Genomic DNA, 21882 nt, shown 5'->3' with positions numbered 1-21882 from the left:
TAGGATGCTACTGAGCATATTCAGGCATCTTGCCTCCACCATACCCTGCTCTTCGATACTGACATGAGGGCGGGCTTTCTGACTGAGAGGCCTTCACATTAAGTTTCCTGACATTTACTCTGTTTTGGGTGGGTTCAAATAAATTACTGGGTTTAATCATGTGTGGCAGAGTCACCTAACCCTGCCAAATTCTCTTGGCTTGAGCATGAACTCCATGAAGACATATATTGGCTCCAGGTTCACTTGATAAGTTTCAAGTTTGTAACAAACTCATGATATTATATTTTATTGTGTGAATACTTATATGGTTGGGAGCAAGGCGCTGGTAAAGGTCTTGCCCCTGACAGAAGGAGAGAAAGCACTTCACTTTGCTTAACAGCTAAGTATGGAGCTTCACCAGAATCCTTATCCAGGTCTCTTTTCTGAAGTGTGGTAAAAATGCACAAAATTCTGTCCATGTATCATCTCCTTTAGTAAATAATTTCTCTCAGTATCTGCCACAAACGGTCACATGATAAACGTTGAACAAAAGTTTGAAATGTTAAAGGAATAAAACTGCTCAGAGAGTAAATTATCTTTACAACTGGCCAATATAAAATAATACAGTGCAAGCATCTTAAAGTAGTAATTGATAAAGGAATAAAACTGCTAAAAGAATATATTCTTCATGCACCGAGTCTAAGTGTTTAATAGTGTTCAGCTGTATTTAATCTCCAAGGGCCCACAGAACAGGCACAGAAAATGAACTTACCCTAAAGAAAATAGATGTGAGTGATATTTCATGAGATCTCACATACATCTGCTTTACCTGCTCTCTGCTTCCAATAGCCATGGAGTGCTACAGCAAAATCAGCGTGAGGAAAAGTGTCGATTAACATCACAGTAATACTTTCCCTTTCTATAGCTCCTTTCAGCTGAGGATCGGAAAGCACTTAATGGAAATTAATGAGCTATGCCTCACAACCTCTCCCCCCTCCAGTGAACTACCTAAGAATTGTTTCAGTTTTATGGTTGTGGAAACTGAGGCACAGAGAGGTAAAATTACATGCCCAAAGTCAGACAATGAGTCAGTGGTAGAGCTGGGAGTAGAGCTCAGGAGTTCTGACACCCAAGCCTCCACTCCCTTTGTAACTCGTGTATAAATATCTCATCTCCGCTATGAAACAGGACATGTCAAGCGACTCATTTACAACAAAGTTATTTATAACATGGTTATAGCACAGCTCAGTTTTAACTATAGACTAGATCCAACTATATTTTTTCTAGGTGCCCCAGTTTTGGTGCCGTCTTGCAAAGCCCAAGGCCGTAGCATACTTTGGATGTAGAGTTAAAACATGGTTTGCTTCCACTAAGGACTGCAAAACCAAATGGCATTTCAGTTGTAATTGTGTTGTAACTGGGTCCCTTGGCACAGTAATTTTTACAGCATAGACTATCCCAAAATTTCACAGTGAGCTGAAAGTGTTAGTTTTACAGAGATAAAGGGTTAAGGAGCTATTGCAGCACATTGTTTATAGGTTTCAAAGGTTGACTCCCCTGATATTATCTGACAAAGGGAGTGCATTCAGAGATAGGGTAGGATTCTCACAGGGTGCACTATGGTATGATTTGATTCCTATTTGACTGGAAATATGTCTGTCCCAATATGATATTTTAAAAGATTGCATTGGGGGAAAAGGGAGATCTGCTTTTGATGTTCAGATGGAGCCTTAAAGAGTGTGTGACCATTTTGATTATCTAGTCCGACCTCCTGCACAACGCAGGCCACGGAATCTCACCCACCCACTCCTACGAAAAACCTCACCTATGTCTGAGCTATTGAAGTCCTCAAATCGTGGTTGAAGTCTTTAAACCACGATTTGAGGACTTCAATAGCTCAGACATAGGTGAGGTTTTTCGTAGGAGTGGGTGGGTGAGATTCCGTGGCCTGCGTTGTGCAGGAGGTCGGACTAGATGATCAGAATGGTCCCTTCTGACCTTAGTATCTATGAATCTATGTGTGGAAGGGATGGGGGGATAGATTGGGGGTTGAAAAGTATGAGTTAAAATGCATTCAGATAGCCCTTTAGAAAGGTGATACAGTGTATTCTATATGTCACGTCTTAGTAGAATCTCTGACAGAGCTCTGTGGCGATCACAGTTGCAGTGATCACAGCTCATGAGTCATGCAGAATGAATCCAGCAAGGTTCTCCCTAACTCTGGGCCATTCTGGACTGTTTATCTCCCATTCTCCCATTCTTGTATTGGTTACTCAATCAGTCCCACCATACAGCTGAAGTTCATTCACTTAGGGCTCAGTCTACTTCCACTACCTTGCATAATGACAGGTTTCAGAGTAGCAGCCGTGTTAGTCTGTATTCGCAAAAAGAAAAGGAGTACTTGTGGCACCTTAGAGACTAACAAATTTATTTGAGCATAAGCTTTCGTGAGCTACAGCTCACTTCATCGGATGCATCCGATGAAGTGAGCTGTAGCTCACGAAAGCTTATGCTCAAATAAATTTGTTAGTCTCTAAGGTGCCACAAGTACTCCTTTTCTTTCTACTTCCACTGAAGCTGGTGGAAGGGTGCAACTTGATTTTGATGGGAGTTGTACTGGGTTTTTTAATGTATCTGTCAACTACTTTTCTGTATTCTCTCTTTTCTTATTCTTGGCTAATTCTCAATTAGCTTAATTAGAAATGAACCTAAACCAAAACCACAAAGCTAAAGACCCTCAGAAGTGAGTCCAGATTTTGCATCATTTCTGGATTTAGTCTCTTCATAAAAGCTTGAAAATAATGGGCTAGCTCATCTGTCTTGCTCTGCTTGCTTAGAGATGCTCAAATGGAGGGGATGTGAAAACCTTCAGTGAGCAGGTATGGAAGAATAGAAGGTGGGTGGGTTTGGAAAGCAGCACATCAAGAAAGCTGCTCATAATCTGTGTTCTTGGATCACAGAATACTTTCATTACTAATTTATTCATTGTATGCTGACCACAATAATTAATTCAGACATAATAACATACTCTATAGACAGTGCTAAAATGCAGTTTCCATTTTTATTCCATACTTTCATGTGCTTACAACTTTCTCAAACTAATTTGGGGTGAAATTTTTCATGTTTAGCTCAGAGGTGAATTTGTCTGAAAAATTAGGAAAAAAATGTAGTTCTTGAAGAGTGTATGTGTGTGTTTGTGTGTGTGCGTGTGTGTGTGTGTGTGTGTGTGTGAGAGAGAGAGAGAGTAGATTATGTTCTCTCCAACATGTTCCAGTAACAAAAGTTTGTGTCTACATAAGTTAAAATAAGCTCAAAACCAATGTTGTTCAAACTTGGCTGGTTTTGTAGATCTCACTGAGATCTAAGTAATGAGCCAAATTTTGTTCAGTAGTTGCAAAGTGTGACATTTTGCACATTCATAATATGTATAGACTGGATAGCTCTTGTAACTGTACTTCTGTAATTTTTCCATTGAGATCACTTCTCATGCTCATGGTGACCAACTTGTGATTGTCAGGAAATCCATAAGTTTCCATTTATTAGCTAATATATTTTCACCAGCTTTCCTGAAAAGGGGAGCAGAGTTTTTCATTATGGAATATTTGTAGAATAAAATTCAAATGAAAGATGTCTTGGGGTCAGCTAGAGGGATGAGGTGTAGACAGAAGCCATATTGCCCATACAGGGTCCAAGAATGTGGGTTTTTTTGGTGCCATGGATGAATGTCTTTTGTGGTTGCAATTATTGCATCTACTTTTGAAAGATTCACCATAAATCTTCTTCTCAGTCACTCTTCACTTTCGACCAAATTTAACTTCTGCGCTATCAAATCCTATTATTTATCCCTCTTTTCTATTGAGAACATTCTCCCTGATGATCCATGTTGAAGACGTTTTCTCCTGAGTCTACAGATGATCCTTAACTCAAATCCTGGTTCTGAACATCTTTTATTCCTTATCTGTTCTTAGCTGCTGATAATCTTCATGCAGTGAATTTTACATTGCATTGGGTCGTTGTTGACAATGATGCCATGTAAGTAAAAAAAGTTGTCACCCCTTATTTTTGATCTTTGTCTCATACCCAGCTTTAAGATCTTTAAGTAGGTGAAAATTGGGGCCTAAAGTACTTGAATATCCATTTAACATATCCTGACAATTTCCTTTTAATCTATCAGATACTTTAAAAGTCTAATCTCTCTTGTTCTAGCAATAGCTTGTCTTATTTGAGTGGCACCTTTGGGTCTAATGACTCTGGATGTTGGTGACTCACTTCTAACTGTGCAACAGCTCCTGGGGTGAAAGTTTTTACCTGTCATGCACCTCGGAGTGGGAATTTTCTGCCTATAGCATTTCTGACATTGACACTATTTCACTTTCCTATGTCAGACACAGGTCTTACTTGTGGACTTGACAGATTTTAAGTTATGTGAACTGTGTCTGTTTTGTAAAACTTTTTAGGAACAGGGGCTTGAGGGGTTTAGTTTTTGTTTAGAAATGGGCCTGAACCAAAAGTTTATATGTGCACCACCCTAGGGCTTTTGGGAGTTTTGAACACAGGTATAAGTTTTGCAGCTTGGGCCCATCTCTAGATTTTGTTGGTAGAAAATGTACTGCATTTACTGTAGGGTAAAGGTTCTCAGGTTAAACATCCTGTTATTATGAATACATAATTCTTAAAGATGGACTGTAGATACCCCGAAGGGCTAAATGTCAGATCATAGAGGCACAGCATGCTTGAACATGAGGGACACAAGTTTGGAAGCTTGCCACACCTTCTCCCCAGCTGGTAGAACTCACCTCTGAGTTAGGGTGAAGGCTGGATGCTTCATAAGCATCTACTGATGGTTTATATACAGGTCTATAGAGGTGTCAGTGTTGGAAGAGTTCATTCCTTACCTGGTGTACGCCGGCCTCCCAGACAAGTGGCTCATGATGAAGTGGAACTGTGGAAAGAGGAGGTGAGAAAGGAGTATGGAAAGAACTTATGAGAAGCCAACATTAACCAAATGTCATGTGCCTTTTTAATGAGGTTTCAGGACAGGAATCATTACAACAAACAGTTTGTCAGACTGTGGTGCAGAACTCCCAAACAAAATCCACAAACCCAAGTCTGTGAGTCATGTTAGGTTTGTCCCCTGGCGCCTGGGAGAGAAATCATCACTCACTGCAGTCTCCCTGGCTTCTCCTCTCTATTCCTCCCTCTCCTTCTCATCTCAGTTTCCTATTCCTGTGTTTAAATAGATCAGCCCAAGGGCAGGATGGAGCCTCCTAGATTATTGCCTGGTTTTCCCTTAAAGGGATAGTACACTTTTCCCCATACACTGTTTCCAACAATGGTTATATGCAATGCCTTTTGAACACAAAGCCATGATGCTATGTTGGAGGTGCACATCCTGGCCCTCTAAATAGAAATGATTGAAATAATGTATATATATTGGGGGTGGGGTTGTTGCCTGAAGCCTGTTCATTAGTTAATAATCCCTTCTGCCCTCCTATGCCTAATCTTGTAAGGAAATTGAGTTAATAAATCCAAGATATTATTCAATAAAGTAAGTATTTAATATCACTTGTCCTCTTTCAATCCAAGCTGCAATACAACAGAATTTCATTTTATAAATAACACCTTTCGTGCTTGCACCACAGGGCATGATACAAAAGAATCTAAATAGAACATGAATGCTGTAATCAAATGCAGACCCCAGGAAGGCAGATTAAAAAGGCATGTTGTTGGTTAGAGCAGCAGACAAGGTAAGTATAGTGGGTCACAGCAGAAAAGCTAGTTGCAAATACAAGGGCACAGTCAAATGAAAATTATTTGCTTGCCCACTCCAAATCATGAGTGACTGTTCCTGCATCCATGATCTGTTTTTTTTAAACACAAGAATATTTGGGGTGTTGTTACATTTTAGTAGTTTCTGCAAAAAAAAAAAAAAAGCCACAAACTAACCTGTGTTTGCATCTGGAGAAGACTAGCAGAATATCTATATTTATACATCTAGATACTGCATTGGGAGGAAACTATTGGAAAGTCAGTTTATCTGATCTAATCTAATGTAACACTACTGCATCTATAACCACAATATGTAGGCATCAGATACAAGAATTAAGTATAATTATAAGAGGGGTTTTGAGACTTAGGAGACCTGGATTCCATTCCTAGCTCTACAACAGTTTTTCCTGTATGACTTTGGTTGTCACTTAGGGCCATATTTCCAATGTATTTAGGTGCCTAAAGAGGTAGAAAGGTACCTAGTTGGATTTTTAAAAGCACCTAGGTGAAAATTCTCCTACAGTATTCTCTCTGCAGTGTAGTGGAGAGAAGTGGTCTGTTAGGCAGGCCTGTCCTATTCCAGTAAAGGCTCTAAAGATGGAGACCAGGACCTTATTGTGAAATCAGAATTGGATGGTGAAGCATTGCAGAGCATAGAGGAATAATGTGATGTGATCCCAAATACACCTCTCACTCAAAAGATAAGCAGTCGGTCTGGTAGACCAGATTAAACTTCCATGTGACCATTCGTAAATGTGGACAGGTGTATAAGGCTGGTCCATGCAGCAGAATTTTGAAGAGCAGGTTAAGTAAACAGTGCACACACCTCATTCATAAATTCATAGATTTTAAGGCCAAAGGGGACCATTATCATCATCTAGTCTGACCTAATTGAATGGGACAGAACTGATACATACCATAGACATTTCTGGAGACAGCATTCCATGCAAATGCAGGCTTCATAGGATTCAGAAATTGGAAAAAGAGAGTTAAAGTAGGCTCCCTAATGTTCTGCAACATCCAAAGGGCAGGAATAACTATCTATCTAGGTATCTACATGGCCTCAATCACCATAGTATCTGAACATCTCATATAGATTAATTAATTTATCCTTGCAATGCCCCAGTGTCATAGGAAAATATTAGTAATTTCATATTACAGGTAAGGCGGTGAAAGAGAGATAAATCAGACTTTGAGTCTGTGTGGAACTGAACCTGTCTCCTGAGCCTAATTCAGTGCTCTGAACTCATGCTCCCCGTTTCTCTAATATAACAGCATTGGCAATAGCCACATGTCATAGTCTAGTAGTATTTGTGAGCTGCAGCAAATACAAGGTCCAAACTTAGTGACAAACGCAGAGACGTTGTTTGATGAGTGAAAGGAGTATTATGTTACTGAGGTGAAAATATGCTACAATAGATTATTTCCTTGGAGGTGGTGCTGTTTGATGGAATGTGCTCTAGTGGTCAGAGCAGAATATGAGTACGGGCAGCCCAGAATCCTGTGACTCTTAATTTGTGTGTGACAAATGGTAAATTAATGAAGTAATACTACGTATAATGGTTGACTAGGATGTTTGTAAAGCGCTAAGAGATTTTGAGAAGAAAGGCTCTTCAAAGGGAACAAGTCATTACTTTCTCAAAGCTTTTGTTTATTTTGGGCACATTGCATCTTTCAACACACAACCTCACACATGCAGAAACATACAAAAGGGGACGAGGGTACCAGGACGCTCCACGAACTTTGTAGAGTTTCTAAGAAGTGCTCTCATCAGGGTAGAGGGGTTTGGAGAAACCAGGAAAATAGTGTCTAAATCCATCGGATCCCAAGAATCCTTGGAGGGAGGTAGCACCAGCCCCATTGTGTGTCAGCCTTTCTGTAGCACTGCCCAGCCTATGCTCGGTCATCTCAAGACCTCCTCACTGGGGTTATGGAGGTGGAGCAGAGGTTAATGGAGATAAGAGTTGAATTAACATCCATGTGGATATCTGCAGCTGATTCTCAGTGTTGTCCCCGGCATGAATCCTCCAGACCCACAGAACCCTAATTGCATGAAGAGGAGAAGGAGAATATGCAACAGTGTCTGCATCACTCTCCTGCACTCCCTCCTACTTCTAATGGTTTTTGTTCTCCTTTGCCTTGCATACCAGGTCATGAGAATATCAGGCTCTTTGAGACCTATATTTTTGCAGCATACCTCAGACAGCCAGATGAGCCCCTGAGTTGCTCTTGTGTTTCTAAACGGACATTGTTCAGTAATACTGGGAAGTTGTGTATTTTGAGTGCACCTGTAGAATCACATCCTGATGTGCCAGTCTGCCAGACTCTAGTCCTGGAGATAACAGGCAAGATGGGCTGCATCAGTAAAGCTTCAGTGCTGATAGTATATATATTAATAAAAAGAAAAAATGTCTCGAGGGAATCTGTGGAAAGACCTCACTAGAACATATAGTACACACAGTGGAGATGTTTCTGTGGCCAATTGATTATTTTTGCTTAATTAGGTATGAGCAAACGAGTCTAATAGTGAAGAACAAATCCCTAGAACCAGTGTGTAAACAATGTCAGTGAAGAAAAAAAATAAAAATAAAGTCTTCCAAAGCGGCCTGCTGCATTGAAGGTAAATGAAATATTTAGCGGTGGCAGCAGCAAAAAAATGAAATATGAGCTCTTGCATCCCAGGTTATTAGTCACCTGTTAAAAGACAGGCTGCAAAGTGCCTTTACCAAATTAAAACTTTGAAAAAGGGCACAAATGGGAAATGTCAAAATAAAGAATTGGAGGAAAATGATTGTCCTCCTCGCTCTTATTATTTTGTGATGCTGAGGCCGCTGGTAACGGAGGTGAAATAAGAATGGCATGATTCAGAATTGCTCCTAAAATCTGTAATGGAAAGAATCTGCATTGACTGGCAACCAGTGGAATTTGTTGAGATTTGGATCATGATCTTCATAATATGTGTGCTGCATAAGTTGTTTGTTTAGTCCTAATTTTGGGAAACCTCGTAGACCTTTTTAATGGAAGGTTTAATTCGTCCTTCTTTTCCCTGTTCGTATTGCAGGCATCCCTAATGTTCCATGATACTAAATAATCCAAATGCCAATGTGCTTAATTTAATGCCTACTACTGATCTCTAATTTATTAAGCACAGAGGGCCAAATAGTGCCCCCACTTTCATCTATGCAAATTCTTTGAATTCAGCAAACCATTGGGAACCCAAGGTGAGTTGATCAACTTGCAGATCTTATCTTCTGCATGGAAGTGCTGGATGTTTTACGAGGCTTAGTCAGGAATTATTTTCTCAACCTCTATACTGTTCAGGTTCTTTAACCACACCCACCACCATGCTACCTGAGCACCTACTCCTTCTGACTTTTCATTGACTTCAGTGGGGCTTCACTGAAGTGAGGGTATAAATTGGTTCAGTGTTCGTAAAAGAAGTTTCAGAGTAGCAGCCGTGTTAGTCTGTATTCGCAAAAAGAAAAGAAGGACTTTTGGCACCTTGGAGAATAACAAATTTATTTGAGCATAAGCTTTCGTGAGCTACAGCTCACTTCATCGGATGCATTCAGTGGAAAAGCATTTTTCCACTGAATGCATCCGATGAAGTGAGCTGTAGCTCACGAAAGCCTTTGCGCAAATAAATTTGTTAGTCTCTAAGGTGCCACAAGTCCTCCTTTTCTTTTTGCGTAAAAGAAGTGTTTCCTCAAAGCCCAAGCAGAAAACATCTTAAGTGAGGAATGAATGTAAGGATAATCCAATAGATGACCAAAGAGACGAGAATAGGTTCTGGGGAGCACATTAGAGCTGTGGGCTGAGTTCTGCGTTCTATTCTTGGCTTTCTCCTGACTCACTCTTTGACATTGGGTCTCTCTGTGCCTCAATTTCACCATCTGTAAAATGGGGGCAATAATACTGGTCTGCAGTACCTCACATCAGACAGGTGATCAGATCTACAATTAATCAATTAGACTGGCAGGATCAATTAGAGTAAGTTTTCTCCTTCCCACACCTCATCATGTGATATGTTGTTGATGTCACTCTGACTTTGGAGGAGCCTTTTAAAATTCTTCCTTGTGGTTTTTTTTTATGGTCTGCTTGGAGTTTTATATCTCAAAATGCTTTAACAATAATAGCTTCCCAAAGAGGCCTGAGTCTGAAAGAGCAGTATTTCTTCATAACTTTCATCTTCAATTCACTCAGCTTTTATTTTTTACCTTACCTCCTATCTAAACATGCCTCTGTCTGTCTAATCTTTCTGCATTTGTAAAGCACCTATCATGGAAGGGAGTCCAGAAAGGAGAGCACCACTTCACCAGCAAGGCACCATATTAAAATATGAATTTTTAGTTTGTATCTGATTAACATATTGGTGCTCAGGAAAGCAGTATGGCTGGGCTGTGCAACTCTTCCACTGAAACTCAGTCTTCAATGACGGAGCCTCTACTGTATTCTCAGAGCTCTGCCAATGGACACTCTCACAGCTCTGCCAAAGGACTCACTGCTATTCCAACACCCCTTGTTGTTCCTATCCTATATCTCCCCTTCCCGCAACTGACGTTTAACTCTCAGCATCCCCTGCCGTTCCTGTCCTAGCCCAACATCTAACTTTTCAGTGCACCTCAGTCTGACCAGCAGCCTATTCTGTTCTGGCCCTGGGCCCACACACAGCTTTACCAGTCTACCTGTAGCATCGTCCTGCTCTTGCAGTCCTGGACCCTCCCCCAACATAGCTCTGATATCTAGCCTTCAGTGCCTGTACTGTTGCAATCTTTGGCCTCTCATGAGCAGAGAACTGTGACTCACACTGCATTGTGCCAAGCTGTGCAGTTGTTTTGGTTTTAGACAAGAGTCTAGGGACTGTATTGAGATCACCATGCTCACTTCACTTGTGACCTATGATAAGATAAAACCCATGTATAAGTAAATATGAATTCCAGTCTTCTGGGATGAGAATCATGGCATTCGCTTGCTAGCCCATAAATCTTCTCAGAGCTAGGGAGGGGTGGAAAGGGAGAGCAATAGTACCTCCCTTGCAATGCTCATGGCCTATCAATGCCTCTGTATATTTTATTTGACCTTCCTCCTTCTTCCCCTTGCCTTGAACTTCCCTTCTGAAACTGTGCTAATGGCGCAGTGATGATCAGAGCTAAAGAACTTTGTTAATAGGCTGCCACAAGAAATCCTGGAACAGTGACATCTGTTGAATTTGGACAGTTTTGTTTGTCTACTGGAAAATTGCATGAACGTCCCAACAAAGTTTTTTTTTTTAAAGGTCATGTGCTTTTTTTTTTTTTTTCAAGGGAGGTAGCTTCAGGAGACATGGCTGCTTTCTTGCTTTCTGATGTAGTGTAAAGTTTTCCGTTGAGAGACAATAATGTACATTCCTCTGGCAGGATGGGATGGATTTTTGTGTTTCTCTTGCTGTTGTTTATTTATAAGACATTTCCTCTTGGTTAGTGGAAGTTTGATCGTAAGAGGCTCCAGTGATTTTCCTTCCCACCTCTCCCCTCCCTAATTTCTCTGCCTCGGCACTTGCTCTGGAACACAGTGAACTCAAAAAGCCCATCAGGGCAGAGGGAGTTTAGCAGCCAAACCTTACCACTCTCAAGAGACTGTGAGGTGATTCTCCTTCGTCACTGCTTGGATCAGAACTACAGCCTTGGTGAGTGGTGAGGTTCCAGAATTTGATGTGTCAAGGATTCTATTCTTGGTGCCTTTGAAGCAAAGCAGGAAACAAAGTTGTTGGTTTTTTTTTGTGGTTTTTGTTTTTTTTTAAGTAACAACAATCACACTGGAAGATGGAGCTTTTAGCAGTTTTTGCAGAGCTGAGGAAACTGCACTTTGTATTCACTAGGCAGTGACAGACCAAATAGATCCTGTGTTTAGGGTGACTTAGCCTGTTTTGGCCAACAGTGGGTGTCAGATTTAGCAACAGCTAACAAGGCTTGTGGGAGACAAGAGGACTGGATGAGCTGGTAAGGGGGAGGATGTGGGGGGAGAGAAAAATGTTAATCCTTCACTTGGAGTTTCTGTCTGGCAACTTTTCATATCTCTGTGTTCTGAGCATTTACATTATGCTTTGAATACCTGATTGCCCAGCCAAGCAGAAAAGAAACTCTACAGTGGATGCATAGGAAAAGAAAGTTGTTCTGTGAAGGCCACCTCTGGGAATAGGAAGAACTAGTTGGTTTATGGACTGCAAGTCCATGATTTTGGGTTTTTGTCTGGAGGGTTGTTCTTTTTCTTTGTTTTTTTCTACCCTCTCTCCCTTGCCTTGGTTTCTCTTTGAGTTAATATAGGAAAGTGGCATATCAAGGCATTGGGGAAATACAAATTCCTTTGATGAGATTTCTGTCCAAGTGCTTTACAAACATTAATAACTTAAGTATTACAACACCTTGTGAGGTACTTAGGTGGAATTATGCCCATTTTACAGATAGGGAAAGTGAGGCAGAGAAAGCTGAAATGATTTGTTCAAGGTCAAGGGAGAGCCAGTGACAGAGCAAGGAATAGAACCCATAGCTTCTCATGTCTAGTCCCAAACTACACACAGTCTCTTGCCCCACCCCATGTTAAATAGATATCACTTTTCCTTATCTCGTTGTTGTTGTGAAAGGGCAGTGGGTGGGTTGTTCTGACCCTCTTTTATCATCTCCCATTTTATCTGATTTCAAGGAAAAGGCATATTTTCTACAGTTAGTAAAGTAGGAATAGGGAAAAAACACAGGGTAGGAGTCAAAATATTTGCATTTTTAGGTATTATTCTGTTCTCTGAAACATGTTGTCCTTGGCAGAAGAACAAAATCTTTAATGGTGCCAACATAACTCACATGGGATACTAATTGTGGAGTGCTATCCTCTCCCACCCCCCTGCTTTTGAAGCTTTCAGCGGGAGTATCAACACATATATGTCCCCTATCTCCATGGAGACTTAACTCCTCGAGCCATTGCCATTGACCCATAAGTACATATTAGTGAACTTCATAGAGAAAATCAGCAACCTTCTGCCAGGGTTCTTAGGCTGTGTGGAGCACATATAAAGACATTGGGCCTGACTCTTCTCCAGGTGAAATCACTAGAAGTTTTGACATTGACTTCAGATGAAGCAGAATTGAGCCCAGTGTGAAAGCAAGTACTTCAATTTAGGGTTGGACGGGATATTTCTTTATAGCCAATAAGTAAGATTTGGTGATTTCACTGTGTGGCTGCTTCTGCAATTATTTTCTGTGGTTTTGATCCTTGTGAGGTTCTCAATCCCTCCCAGAGTTTCAATTTCAGCTTTAAGTTTGACTGAACCTGAAAACTGTGTGTGGACTACTGAGTCTCATCTAGTTTTGCATCAGAACCAAAAAGAACAGTGACTTCTCATGTTTTTGACATAATACCATAAATTGGCCCTAGGATTTCTCAAAACTGATCTTAGGTTTGCTCTTAATGTTCATAGACATCAAGGGAACCTTCCTATGAACCTGAACTAAGTGTCCAGCTCTTAACAAAATCCACAACCTGGTGAATTTTGTGGTTTGGTTGCTCTCGTTTTGCCTGGTTCTATCAGTAATGAAGTTGTACATATAAGTAAAATAACTTCCTTGGTCTTAATTTACTAGAGATGGGCCCAAATCCAAATAGTCCCAAACTTCAAGGAGCTTGAGATTAGAATCTAAACTTGGCTGCTGGTCCCCCAGCTCTCTAATGTGCCGAAACAAACCAACAGCTCAGAACATCCCCAAACTTTGAGGAAGTTTAGATCCAGATCCAAACATAAAGGCTGTTCTTTGTCTCTATAATGGGCTGTTCTAGACACCCACATACTTTAGGAGAGTTTAGATTAAGATCTGATCTTCGAAGCTTGTCATTTATTTACTCTCTCCCTCCAGATAGAGTAGATCCGACAGACATCAATACTTCTGAAATGGAAAGTTGCTCAAAGCTGAGTGCTTCTGTCTGAAACTTCTTCTGCCCATGCCGTTCTTATTCTCTGGATACACAGAGAGGCAGGGCTGTCACAGGTATCCTTTACCAGCAGTCTGCGGATGAGAAAGCAGTGCTTAAAACAACATTTAGTTTAGTTTTTAAGAACATTTTGTTGTCCTAAACCTCTTGGAGTTTAAATTATTGAATTAATGTATTTATTTTGCAATCTTCCTCACTACAGTTTCAACTGTATGAACTACAGTTCAGGATTATAGTGGAAGAGGACTACCAGGAGGTTGAAATATATGGGATTAAAATATGTGATTTCAAGGAGTTGGAAGTATTTTAACTCCTACTTAGACCACTGAACCATCCCCTTCAGTAATTGCCTATGCACTACAGAAAAGTTAGATAGTAAATTATCTCGTTATCTGTAACTTTTTTGTCAGCTGTGTAATATTTGATCACAATTGTTTTCACAGTCAGCACAAATATATATAGAATGTATATATGGATTTTTCTATAAATGCAGGTATTTGCATATGATAGTTAGCACTGCTATTGTATAGCACCTTCCAGTTGAGGATCTCAAAGTGCTTTGTAAACAGTTATGAATGAAACCTCCCTATTTTACCCATGGTGAAATTCAGGCACAGAAAGGTACAATTACTTGCCCAAGGGAAAACAATGAGACTATGGCAGCACTGGGAATAAAACCCAGATATTCTGACTGCCAGACCTGTGTTTTACCCACTAGTCTATACTTCCTTTTGCAAAGATATGTTTTGCAGAATGAAAGCCATCATCAATATCTTCACAGTGGTTTAGTTTAGAGTTTGCTGGTCTGTAGCTGTTAATTCCACATCAATCATGAACATGATACAGACAGGTATTCAAAATAAACTAATATTCCTCATTATAAACACCAGAAGTACAAAATGTTAAGCTAGATCCAGAGTCTGATTTTGCAAATGCCCCACATTTGTTTAATGGTCCAAATCAAATGCCTCAGTTCAAGCACCTTGGAAGTCTGAAGGTGTCCTAAATCTAGATCTAAATTTTGTATCTTTAGCCTGCCTCTTTTGAAAATGTAACAATAGCCTTGACATCCATTCTTGTCAGATTTACAGAGTGATCCACACTTTAATGGCAACACCACCAAATACCTTCTTGTAAATCAAAAACAAAAAGTGAAATGAGATTTCATATAATACACATAATATGACAGGGAAAAATTATTGAAGTAAAACAGCAAGATTTCATTATAACTAGTCAATTATTATAATGATATAGTTCAACCTAAACAGGACAAAGCATTAGTAAATACCGCAAAAAAATTAACTTTATATTAAGGTTACGTAAGTAATGTAACCTTATTAAAAATATAAAACTACAGCATTACCTTTAAATAAAACATTAAAAATTGAGATTAAGGGCATTGCATTGCATCCATACAAGGAAAAAAGTCGTGATTAGGTTGTGGTTAGTTAAAAGACTTCAACCTAACTTTGATCCATTTTTCTGTTGTAGACATATCCTTTGTGTGGAGAGTAATGGAGGTCCTCTTCTACCTGCTATACGAGGACGGTGGGAAAGGACTCTCCTCCAGTACTGCACACATACTAAGGTCCACAGGAGCAGGGACACTACGGTCTTTGAGCTTTGCAGTCTAAGCATTATCATTTTTCTCTCAAGACACAGGCCTAGATTTTCAAAAGTGACTAGTGATTTTGGGTGTCCAACTGAAGATAACTTAAAGGGGCCTTTAAAGTGTCTGAAATTGGGCACCCAAAAACTGAGGCACCCTTAAAGTTACTAACTACATTAAGGTCTAAAATTGTATCTGCCAAGTTTTGACCTGTAGACTTTCCCTCTACTCATGCCTCCAAGTGAGGCATAAAAAAATGGCCACATGCATGAGAGCAGCACAAAGGAGGTCTTTTCTTGTAGTAGGGGGTGTTTGTTGTTTCAATTCAACAGGAAGCTGCGACTCAAGAAATCTGAGTTCTAATCCTAGCTCCTCTCTCGCTGGGTGACTTTGGGCAAGTCGCTTAATTCCATCCTGTGCCTCAGTTCCCGATCTGTAAATCGGAGATAATGCTTCCTGACTTCAGAGGGGTGTAGTGAGGATTCATTCCTTAGTGTCTGTGTGAGATTCAGATACTATATTGATTAGTGTTATAGAAAAGCCTATAAATACAGCAAATAAGATACCCTCATTGTGGGATTGTTTCTTTTCCCTCTGTGAATGTTTCAAGTTCCCATAATACATGTCAGTTCCAGAGCTAGCATGGGTTTATACTGCTGGCAAAACAAAGCAGGTACATATTATGGTGGAACTGAAGTAGCCCAGTGCTTTGAAGCAGCGGATTGCCCAGTTCACCTCAGGGCATATGTCTGAGTTCACAGAAACATGGCTATCAAGTGCACCCTGAGTCATTAGATGTGTTATCCAGCAAACAAGAAGCCTAATCATATTTTAGTGGGAACATTCTTATGATAAACTCTGTGAAGCTCCATATATACAGTAATTTCTCCCGGCCGCAGATATTACACAGCAAAGAAAAGCTACCCCGCTGCGTATCAGAAGGCTGTAATTTCATTTAGGGGTTCTATTGACATCGTAAAATGCAAGAGCAGAGCTCAAGTGGCTATTTAAGTCATGGGAACTTCAGGCTGAAATTACTGCCTAGCAGTAATTGCCCCTCCCTCCCCCCCAGGGTATGCATGCCTATATGTATGTACTTAATGTTTTCATCTATGTGCCTATAAATAATAAATCTCTTCAGAGTCTTGTGTAGTGAGTAGTTCCATAAAATGACAGTTATCTTCCACCCTTGCAATTGGTACTAGCTTAGTGCTTAGAAAAGCAGTGCAACTTCCAGACTGGAGGGGGAGAAGGATAAAAGAGGTGAGAATGTCAAGATATAAGGCAAGGCTGCATGCACAGGTATACATAATGCTCCAGTGGAGGGAACTCAGTCTTTTCTCCAGTGTGGCTCAGGAAGCTGAAGCACGCTGGGAGCAGCAAAGGAAGAACATGCCCGTGCTCACTAGTGAAGCTGTTTGTTGCCATCATAGCTGACATATCTGACCTTTCCCATTTGTAATTTACAGATGTACATCCTTGCACATGAGAAGATAAATGTACTGTGCCATTCTGTGATCCACCCCAGTACAGTGCATTTCCTATTTATACCATGCCTCACTAAAGTCATTCCCTGGAGTCCCACGAGTGACATGCTGCTGGGGAAAGAGACAATAGAGGAGATAGAGAAAATATGAGAAAAGGATTCATAACTAAACTGAGCGCTCATAGAATCATAGACCCATAGGGTTAGAAGGGACCACAAGTGTCTTCTAGTCTAACCTCCTGCCAAGATGCAGGATTTGTTGTGTCTAATCCATGAAATCAGAGCTTCGCAGAAGTATGATCTGATGCACCAGAGAGGAAGGAATTAAACAATTTTTAAGTGAAATAATGCATAGGGCCAAAGTCAAACTGATGAATATTAGGGCGTTTTGAGCTAAGATTTCTCCTCCATTCATCCCTTGCCTCATAATGTCAATCCTTGCATACTCTGAGAGCAAAGATTCCTCAAATCTTCTCAAAAAGAGATGGATGGGCAATGACCAGGCTATGATCTGCCTGTTTTCCCTTTCTGCTGCACAGGTGACACTAACCAAAATAAAGGTCATTCAGTGGCCTCTCTGAATTGATTTTATTGGTTTCAGTTTGTCTCCTACTGGACAGCTATCCACAGCTGAAATCCCCCTCCACCACCACTAATGGGCTCTCTGACTGGGAGATTCAACAAAAATGGAATGGTCCATTTAAAATGAAATGTACTCTCACCCTTAGGGGACAGGAGGGGGTAAGGAACTGTGCATTGCTCCTACATCCCCTGTTTTCATAAGAAACAGAAGACGTCCTAGTCTCCCGGTCTGTCAATCTGACACATTGCACAAACATTAAAATTAATGTTTGGGGTTATTTCAAGGGATAAGTGAAGGCTGAAGGATACTAGTTATTTTTTGTCAAGGAGGTGAAGTGGGCCATTGGTTATCACATAAGTCAGGAAGCCTAACTGAGAATCCTTGATTGATCAATGACAATGCAACCCTGGGAAAGTCATGTAGGCCAAAATTTTCACAAGTGCCTATTAACTTTGTGTGCCTTAGTGTTCAGGAGCCTAATTTTGGTGTCTCAAGTTGGGCACCCAAAAATGAAGGCACCCAAAATTGGTGTACACTTGAAAATTGAGACCTTAGCTTCTCTTCACCTCAGTTTCCTCAACTGTTAGGACAGGGATAATTACACCATTTGTAAATTTCCTTGAGATCTCTGGGTGAAAAGTAGGTGCTAACTGTTACCAGTAGGAATACAAACCATATTTATTTATTTTAAATGGACCAATTTGTCCATTCTTAAATTAAACAGAATGACATCTAGTCATGTAAAACTTTATGTAAAAACTACTCAGTTAAGTTAGTAACACTTCCATCATTTACAAATATTTTTAAATTTTTATTCTGGTTCTATCTATGGCATCCATTGGCCTGGAAAATCAATTAAATTGATGTCTCTGCTTCTTAAAGTGACACCTGAGATAGCGGCACAGTTTAAATGAAAGAGCAGTGTAGAAATTAAATAAGTAACTTTGTATAAACATGAGGCATGAAGGTCTGCATTGAAAGGACAGACTTCTCTCTGGGCTGGAGTTAAGCTCCGCATGCTTCCTTTTACATGAGACAGGGTTATACCTTGTAGTGTGTGTAAACATATTATGCCAGTGCTGTCTGTTACCTATTCTCAGTGAATCCATTAGAGTTAGCTAATCTGCCTGTCAGTGGAATGCAAATGGCATCCAGCACACTGAGGGGTGGATGCTGTGTCTAAAAGTTACTGGGCCAGCTTCTTAACCCTTTCATTCTCAGAAGAACCAGGCAGCTGCTGCTGTTCCTTTCTTTCATCCCATTATTGGTGTCTGGTTCTGATCGCTGGTGTTGTCAAAGAGTAGGTTGTAAAGATAAAGCAGATGAAGGAAAATCGATGACCTTGAGCCAAATATGCTCTGTGGCTGGCCTCATATTTAATGTGGAGGTGCAGCCCATGCAGACAGCAGGCCCCCCCACACAGTGGGATCAAGGTAATGCAGTGCATGCTGGGATCTGTCGTTTCCATGGGCCACATCTCTACATATAATAATGATGAAAGTGGCCACAATTTTTTTAATTTTGTGCAAAATAGGCAACTGAATCGGTGTAGTGCTGAGCACCTTCTGTGAGGTGCTGAATGCCTGAAGATACATATTCTCTATTCGGCACTCCAGCTCCTTGAGTAGAGCCTTCCTCATGCAGAATTTGAGTGCCTGAGATGTAAAGTTATGTTACTGTATTGGTGTCTATCCAACAAAGATGTGTGTTCTACTTGTGCCATGTGGAAAAATGAATAAAATATCTTAAGTTAAAAAACAATTTATAAACACCATATGCATGTACATACCGCACACACAACTTCTTACTGAAAAAATCACAATGGGATAACCTTCCAGATTCTGGATGTAAAGAAGCTGTAGAGGCTGTAACTTACTTTGTGAGGAAATGATGTGAGGCAAAGGCTATTTCCTCTAAAATCTGTATCGTTCTGCCTGTCTAATATATCGCACTGCTAATGGGCCCATCATCTTTGTTTCTGGGTTCCACGACAGTTTTAGCCACTAACTTGTGTGACGATGGGTGAGTCACTTCACCTTTTGGTGCCTCAATTTCCTCCATTTTCCAAAGAAGGTTATGATAGTGACCTACTCTCCTGTGAGATTGTGAGGCTTAAATCATTAATGTTTGTGAAGGATTCTGATACTTGTTTTAAAGCTAGGGAAACTGAGGAAGAGATTGGTGAATGACTTTCTTAAAGTTATACTGTGAGTGCAGCACACAATTAGGAACGGAACCAAAGAGTCCTGCCCACCAGTCTCCTGCTTTAACAATTAGGCCACATAACTGTACTTTTAGCAGCAGACAGAATCACAGATGATAATTCTGGCTTTCAATGTTTAGGAGTTTTGTTTCTTTTTTTAGTAACTTAAAATGAGCTGTGATAGGATGTCTTTAATATACACAAGCTCATCAGTATCGTTTTGTGACTTCAGTATGAGACTTCCAACTTACCTATGAGAGTAAGTAGTGTGAATATTTCCTTTCCATCCAGCTTGGAGTCTTCATTCTGAATGCTGGTTGGGCTGGACAATGCTATGACTGTTTTTACTTTATTAATATTAGTATTTTTAGTCTGTTCAGTGATATCTTGTTATTCTATAACATTTACCCTTTTCTGTAGGAGCAATATACAGGTGCAAGAGAAAGCTGAATGACTGGTTACATTTTGATCAGTTTTCTTTGTGGGAAAGGAGACTCACCTTTGACAGGAGAAAAGGAAAATTTGCGTCTTTCAAAATCAGGAGAAGACACACGTTTTAGTGAGCAAGAGGTGAATGGGCTTGACTGTATTTTTTTAATTCTGAGCATATCTAGGAAGCCGGTGGAGCTGAGTGATGTATAGAGAACTGCTCTGTCACTGTGGAAAATTAGAGATTTGAACAAGAAGATGGGCTTACTAGTAAAATGAAAGCAACAGCAATTTATGATTAATGGCTTCTGGCAGAGGCAGCACATTTTATATTTTTTTTGAGAATTAGGAATTGATCCTGGGACAGTTATGGATTGGAGTGTCTTGGGGGGGGGTGCAGACTAGTCGGGAACCCCAGCTGGCTTGTGTGCTTTCACTGAACACTCCAAGCATGGCATTAAACATTTGTTAAATTAAAGGGGTCGTCTACAATTTGGGAAGTTTAAAACATGTTTTGAAATATTTTTAAAGGCTTAACAGATCCATTAGGAACACAGGGTTTACCTTTCTGGAGCAGACTGTCAGTCCTTCTAATCTGGATTCCACTTTTGAAGTAACCAATACTGGGTGTTTCTGGGGAAGGTGTTCCATCCTCAGTAGTGCAAGGAGCCAGTTGTGCAATACTGAAACTCTGGCATATAGACTAATTCCTTCCTGACTCTTGCAGTGATCAGCTGCAGCCTGAAGCTTGCTATATTATATGATATACATTAAAATGCAAAGGTAGATTTGTCTTATGTGTAGCTTCAGGTGTGGCTCATGGTCATTAAAATTAGTCACCAATTTGTGAGGAAAACAAAGGAAACTATATATTACAGAAACTAAAAGAAAAAGGAAATTTGCAGAGCCCCCTTGTTGTCTTTGTTCCCGGCAAATAATTAGTCATTTCAGTACATTGTGAGGAACTTTACAAAAGATGTTTTTTCTCCAGAATACGTTCAGGGTCTTGTTGTTTGCTCCTCCCACTACCATTTTGGCATTTCCTTGAGAATAAGAATCACTTTTGCTTTGCACACCATTTAATTATTAAACAAACAAAGTACAATTTTCAGATTGATATTTTCTCCCATGTAAAATAAGGAAATGTATAACAACACTTAATTCTTACATAGAATTTTTCATCTGTGGGTCTCAAAGCATTATACAAAGAAGATAAGTATCATCATCCCCATTAATAAGAGATGAGGAAACTGAGGCACAGAGAATTGAAATGATTTAGCCATGGTCACCCAGCAGGCCAGTGATAGAGGCAGGAATAGAACCCAGCTTTCCTGTTTTACAGTCTAGGGCTCTATCCATTAGGTAACACTGCCTTTCCCAGAGAGTGACTTCTTTATGGCTAGCATAGCTTTTCATGCTTGATTGTCATCTGTCTGCTGAAATGAAGAGACTTGGAAACAATATAAATGGTAGCATCCACATCCTCTCTTCATTAGAGATTTGAGTATTACTGTTCAAATATTCTATTATCAGGACATTAATCCCATTCTACCAATTCCCAAGAAGATATTTTCGCTTCTGGGGATGTATCCCAAATCTCTGTGACATACAATTTAGAGACTCTTCCCTTTGGGAATTGATTCCAAATTCTGATTATTATTCACGTTTTGCTATTGGGGGAATTAATCACAAGCTCCTGGCTGCTGTTCTGGGACTGAAATCTGTCTATAATTAAGATTTTTGTACTAAATGGAGATTGACAGAGAGCTCTCCTGTCTACCATCTAATTTTTTTTCTGGCTGGTAAACTGAATCCAGGCTCACTGAAGAGTTAACACAATCTATTTCTGGCCACCAGTGTTTCTAGAA

At 40.1% G+C, this 21882-nt stretch overlaps 1 protein-coding gene across 21 annotated transcripts in view; it reads left to right on the top strand.

The window, feature by feature from the left end:
• ZBTB20 (zinc finger and BTB domain containing 20) overlaps positions 1-21882 on the top strand; it is a 636327-nt gene that overhangs the window by 366138 nt on the left and 248307 nt on the right. Inside the window, exon 7 of one of the 21 annotated variants that reach the window (XM_043512067.1) lies at positions 3948-4011. The exons of the other annotated variants lie outside the window; for them this stretch is intronic. The gene's annotated coding sequence lies outside the window, so the exon portion shown is untranslated. The remainder of the gene's footprint in view (positions 1-3947; positions 4012-21882) is intronic. 21 annotated transcript variants of the gene reach the window in all.

The sequence above is a fragment of the Dermochelys coriacea genome, chromosome 1, assembly GCF_009764565.3.
Source record: "Dermochelys coriacea isolate rDerCor1 chromosome 1, rDerCor1.pri.v4, whole genome shotgun sequence".
NCBI lineage: Eukaryota > Metazoa > Chordata > Testudines > Dermochelyidae > Dermochelys > Dermochelys coriacea.
The sequence above is the reverse complement of the archived record's forward strand: the minus strand, read 5'-3'. Positions and strand labels throughout refer to the sequence as shown.